This window comes from Chrysochloris asiatica, unplaced genomic scaffold, assembly GCF_000296735.1.
Source record: "Chrysochloris asiatica unplaced genomic scaffold, ChrAsi1.0 scaffold00064, whole genome shotgun sequence".
NCBI lineage: Eukaryota > Metazoa > Chordata > Mammalia > Afrosoricida > Chrysochloridae > Chrysochloris > Chrysochloris asiatica.
The window spans coordinates 14,110,357-14,116,911 of record NW_006408582.1 but is presented as its reverse complement, the minus strand read 5'-3'; positions in this window follow the sequence as shown (position 1 = coordinate 14,116,911).

Genomic DNA, 6,555 nt, shown 5'->3' with positions numbered 1-6,555 from the left:
TTACAAAATATAAACTAAGTCCTAAAATAGAAATTTAATATTTTGTATAAATTTGTCAAAGAAAGCTTGACATGTAAAGAAATGTAAAAAAAAAAAAAAAAAAAAGAATTTGGGCAATTTCTGGAAACCACTTTACTAAATTGTTTATTATAGCAAAAAAAACAAAAACAAAAAATCTGACAAAACAATAAATAAAGCAAAACTCTTTGACCACAAGACTGCCAGTTCATGTAACCACACATTCTGCATTCCTTGGTTCATCATTATAATCACTCCCTTGAGAATACGCTAAACTCCCTTGTCTGTTTTTTCTTTCATTGTGCCATAACTTTCTACTGCCAGCTTACTTACCCTGAGAACTGTGTTTCTCAGAATCCCTTTCTCGGTATGGTTTGCGGTTGTTGTTAAGTAGCATGGAGTCGGTTCTGACTCAGTGTGTGACCCTGCACATGGTTTCCGAGGCTGCAAATCTTTACAGGAGCAGAAAGCCTCATCTTTCTCCCATGGAACAGCTGGTAGTTTCAAACTGCCAACCTTGAGGTTAGCAGCCCAATTTGTAATCACTTGGTCCAAAGTGAAATTGCATAAGATTTGGGAGGCAAACAGCAACCATTATACTCTGAAGGTTGTTGGTTAGAGGCAGGTACAGAAGTACCAGAGTTTCCAGTCTGTACTCTCTCTTCCCTTTTCTGGATTCAGCTCATCTTCCCTATTGCATCAGCATCCCTGGGACCACCTCCTGACACTTCAATGAAAATGCATTGAAGCAACAATCATGGACAAATCAACAATATCAAAAGTTATTTTTGAGTGGTAGGATTATTAATAATTTTTCATTCTTTTTATTTGTCTCCAGTCTCTAACATTGTTACTATCGGTATGTATTACATATACTGTAAGAAAAAAATGGGAAAACATTTTAAAATGCTTCATAGATTTAAAACCTTATAAATAGTCACATCCTTTAACAATATAAATTTCATTTTGAAGACTTAGTCTAAGGAGACAATTCAATTTACAGAATATGTTTTAATGCAAAGATGTTAACACAGTGTTATCTGTGTTGTTGTTAAGTGCCTTCAAGTCAATTCCAGTTCATAACTACCCTGTATAAAGTTTCTGAGGTGTTAAATCTTTGCAGGAGCAGAAAACCTTATCTTTTTCCTGTGGAGTAGCTGGAGGGCTCGAACCATGGATCTTGTGGGTTGCAGTCCGGTGCTTATTGTATGGAACCACCACTGTATTATTTTTAGAAAGCAAAAACTGATACATTAAAAATAACCTGAAATGCAGCAAGGTGATTGTTTTGGGTGCATAGATAAGGGTTTGGTAAATGTCATTTTCACTTTCCAAATATCAGCATTTGTTATTTGTACAAATAGAAAAATACATATATACCATTAAAAAAATAGACAAGTACCTGCTATATGTGTTGAGTTGACCTTCTCTCTTTCTGGAGAGGCTCCTGGAGTTGGGTGGACACATGACTGATAAGCGACAGTCCTTATTAAGGGCCCCACACCCCCAGCAGGGGTCCTAGCCCCCAATTACTCATTGTCAGATGTATATACTACCTCCCAGCAAAGGGTGTGGGTTTCTCCTGGGGTTTCTGGAGATCTCCAGAGATAGGAGGGCTCTTTCTATAGATTCATTCTTTCCTGGTGTCCTCCAATCAGAAAAATTCCTTTATTAGATTTATTACCACCTTCTCTTGACAATAACAACTCCTTCTCTGAAGTCCTGGTGTGGCACTGTAGGATGAGCATTGGACTGCTAACCATAAAGTTGGAGGTTCAAACCCACCAGCTGCTCCCTGGAAAGTCTACACAGGGTCACTATGAATCAGAACCGACTCGATGACACTTAACAACAACAACTCCCTCTCCACAGAATAATGATAATGATGGAGGACACCAGTTTATTGAGCTCTTAAGACATGCCAGCGATATTATAATGTGAAGGATACACACACATAATAAGAAGGATACCCACACGCACACACACAAGGGAGCTTCAGAAAGTTCATGGGCAAATGAAATTACAAGTCAATGAAATTTTTTTTGGAGCCTTTTCATGTGTGTCTATTTGTGTGTGTGTGTGTATATATATATATATATATATATATATATATATATATATACTCATATATATGAGGATGGCACAGGACCAGACAATGTCTTTTTTTTTTTTTTAACTTTTTATTTTTAATTGAGTGAAGGTTTTACAGAGCAGATCATCAGTTTTACATTTAACAACAAATCATATACTTGCTTCATTATATGGTTGCAATCCCATCCAGGCACCAACGGTTAACAGCATTTACTTCTATTCACTTCCAACCACTGCATTCCTCCCTGTATCTCCCGACACCCCCATATTTCCTCTGTCAACCTCCCTCTGGTTGTATATTGCCTGCTTCATCACCCATGTCAATGCATGTCTATTGTCTAGCACATGTATTTAAAAAAATACAGGATATATAATCATTCAAACAACCACAGGGCATATTCTGGAAGCCAGTCTCCTAGCCTCCTGCACATAGCCTTTCTCTTTCTGTGAGTCTAGAGTCCTCAGCTGCTCAGTCTCTCCATACCATCACCTCTGTCTCCATCTCTGGTGTTTCTGTTTTTCTGGTTAGGGTCCCATGTACAGGGCATGCTCTTCTCTTCTAGGGTCCTACGGTCCTCTGTTCCTGGAATGTAAGATTAACTATTTTCCTCTTTTTGTTACATAACCTCTACCTTTACAGTTGTGGCAATCACAATTAGGTATGATAACAACTACTCACGACAGAATCAATGAATCCCATCCCCATCTCATTTACCTTACCTATCTAGACAACAGGAAAACTATTCAGTGGAAGTTCTACCTTCCCCACATGCTCTGAAACTAAACTCCCTCTTGAAAACGTGTAAGCCAGCCACTTTGTGCCTTTTTAGGCCCCCCTCACCCCGGCCCATTTTAGGTAGCCATTGTCTATGTTGCCCACCCCTACCAACCCTGTATACAGAGGGGATAGGTTTGAGCCTTGATGTGAAGATTCCTTTCCTCTCGGTTGGTATTTTGAGCTAGTACATCCATAAGTATAGGTCAAGTTCATTGAATTGTAGCAATTTACACTTGCTTCCTTTATTAAATTTCTTTATCTCCCTTTAGTTGGGTTCTGATCATCAAGTCATCAAAGCTAGGTCAAATGGGTACTATCTGAAAGTTTGGGCATTCTTGTGCATCTTCCCTCAATTTATATCAGCTAGATGCTTCACTCTCCACTCTAGGCCTCCATGGATAGGTCCTTGTCAATGGGCTCAGGAGTCCCTAAGTCTCACTATATTTCAGAACAACCAGTTTTTCCTCTTCTCTCTCTTATCTTCAAGGTTGACAGGAGTGTACGGAACGTGGTTGAACTCAGCCCATATCTTCATTGCTGCCTTTTCCCCACTTCCACCCACATGTAGACCAATGTGGTGACCAGCAAGCTTACATGCCTGCTCATGTGTTCCCTTTGAGTTTCAGTCTTGGAAGGAGGTTTGTCCTGAAGGGACTTGATTACTTGCCTTGATAGCTTCCCGGTGAACTACTGGATTGTTCTTGTAGTAGCCAACCAGAATGCCATGTTTACTTTTGATTTTTCTCTCTAGTCTTTCTTTCAAGAAGTATCTTCTGTTCCTCTAGCCACTCTGGGTTGGTCTGTATGTCCTTTTAAGTGGGAATGTCCCACCTCAGAAGATCCTGGGTAGGGCTCAGGATTCCATCTAAGTTTCTATATACTACAAATGGTCCGCAAGAAGCCTAGTTCACTGGGCAAGTTCTAGAACCCCTTTTAAGTATTCAAATCAGTTATAGGCTGAAGACAGGTTTACAAGCTTTCTGTAATCATATTTCCTGAAATTCCTTTCTATCCCCCTCAGTGCCAAACAATATTTTGTTCTGTTGTACATAGTGGGAATGAAACTGACATGAAGGCACCTAACAAATCCTGGTGTGGCACTTCAAGATAATGCACTGGACTGCAAGGTCACTTTGAACCACAAGGTCAGCAAGTCAAACTCACCAGACACTCTTTGGAAACCCTTTACGGGGTCACTATGAGTTGGAACCCACTCGACGGCACTTAACACCCAAAACGTAAGTACAGGACTGGACAGTGTTTCATTCTGTTGTTCATAGTTCCTTATGAGTCAGAACTGATTTGATGACACTTTACAATAACAACAAATACACACATGTATGGGAAAAATTCGAGTCCTGATGTGGTGCTGTAGGATAAGTACTGGACTGCTAACCATAAGGACTGTGATTCAAACCCATTAGCTGCTCTTTGGAAACTCTATACAGGGTCGCTATGAATTGGATGTGATATTAATGATATAGTTTGATGATGTCCATATTCCGTTGAGTGACCTTTCTTAGGAATGGGCACAAACATGGATTTCTTTCAATCGGTTAACCAGGTAGCTATCTTCCAAATTTCTTGATATAGATGAGTGAGTGCCTCCAACACTGCTTCAATTTGTTGGAACATTTCAATTGGTATCCACAGATTCTCAGAGTCTTGGTTTTTAGCCTTAGTCTTTTAGCCAATGCCTTCAGTGCAACCTTTGAGTACATGAGATTGTAAATCTTTATGGGAGCAGAGAGCCTTGTCTTTTTCCTGTAGAGTAGCTGATGGGATGGAAACTGCTGTCCTTGTCCAATGCCTAACATACTAGTCATCCCTTAGGAGAAAAACGATATTTACTGTCTTGTCCTGGTATGACACTGTGTGTTAATACACTGGACTGCTAGGTCAGTTTGAATCTCAAAGTCAGTGGTTCAAGCACATCAGCCACTCCTTGGAAATCCTATATAGGGTTGCTGTGAGTCGCAACTGACAACACTCAACACAATGACAACCTACTCTATTTGGAGTCCTGGTGTGATGCTGTAGGATAAGCACTGGACTACAAAGTCATTTGAATTTCAAAGTTGGTGGTTCAAATTCACCAGCCACTCCTCGGAAACCCCATACAAGATCCTTATGAGTCAGAACCAACTCCACAGCACACAAATTCCAACATTTAAATGCAAACTAAACCCAACACACTGTCACTGAGTCAATTCTCTCTCATAACCACCCTATAGAACATAGTAGAACTGCCCCACAGGGTTTCTGAGGCAGATTGCCTCATCTTTCTTCTGTAGAGTGGCTGGTGTGTTCGAACCACTGCCTTTTTGATTAGTAGTCCAATGCTTCATCTGTGCTCCAGCCGGGCTCCTTGTGTTTAAATCAGTTGAACTTAAATTAAATAGATTACCCTCCATAACATGGGTGGGCCTTACTCAGTTAGTTGACCATAAAAGAAAATCTTGAGATTTCCTGAGAAAGAAGAGTTATGCTTCAAGACTGTAAATAGAAACTCTGTTGAAATTTCCAGTCTACTACCTGGTGTACCTGGAGTCCTGGTGTGGTGCTGTGGGATAAAGCACTGGGCCGCAAGGTCAGTATGAACCACAAGGTAGGCAGTTCAAACTCATCCGCTCCTTGGAAATTCTGTACAGGGTCGCTATGAGTTGAAACTGACTCAACTTCACTTAACAACAACAACCTGGTCTACCAATTTTGTACACAAGATTGCTGGAGCTTCCAGTCTGTCCTGTATCCTACAGATTTTGGACTTGCCAGTCCCAACAACAGCATAATACAATTCTTTAAAATATTTTTTTCTTTTATATATGTATATATAAGGAGGTCTGGTAGTGTAGTGGTTATGAATCAGGCTGCTAACCTAAGGGTCAGCAGTTCGAAACTACCAGCTGTTCCACAGGAGAAAGATGAGGCTTTCTGCTCCGGTAAAAATTTACAGCCTTAGAAACCCTGTACAAGGTTGCTACGAGTCGGAACTGACTCTATGGCACATAACAACAATAACAACTATACACACACACACACACACAAACAATCTTTAAAAAGTTTTTGGAAAATTCCATTATCTCTCTCTCTCTCTCTTTTTTTTAAACTAGTTTTTGTCGTTTGTTTGTTCTTTTAAACTTTTTATTGTAAATTGAGTGAAGGTTTACAAAGCATATCATCAGTTTTACATTTAATAAATCACACACTTTGTTTCATCTCAATGATTGCAATCCCTTCCATGTAACAACAATTATCCCACTTCCTCCCTGTGCTTCTTATTTCCATTCGACCCTTCTTCCCATCCTGTCTCAGCTTTGTACTTAGGTAAATGTTGCTATTTTGATCTTGAATGGTTGACCATTCCATGGTGAGCCTACCTCATTAGTGTTGTTGACACCCCTATATACATATCTACGGTTTGGTTGAAAATTGGCCATGATCTGAAGGTTGGTCATGGACCATAGTCTTGGGTTCCTCCAGTCTCTTTCTGACTAGTAAGCCTGATTTTTTTTTTTTTATAATTTTGAGATTCATTCCACATTATCTCCCACTGTATTTGGAGCCTTCTAATAAAGGAGCTCTGGTAGCATAGTGGTTACAAATCGGGCTGCGAACTGCAAGGTCAGCAGTTCAAAACTACCAGCTGTTCCGTGGGAGAAAGATGA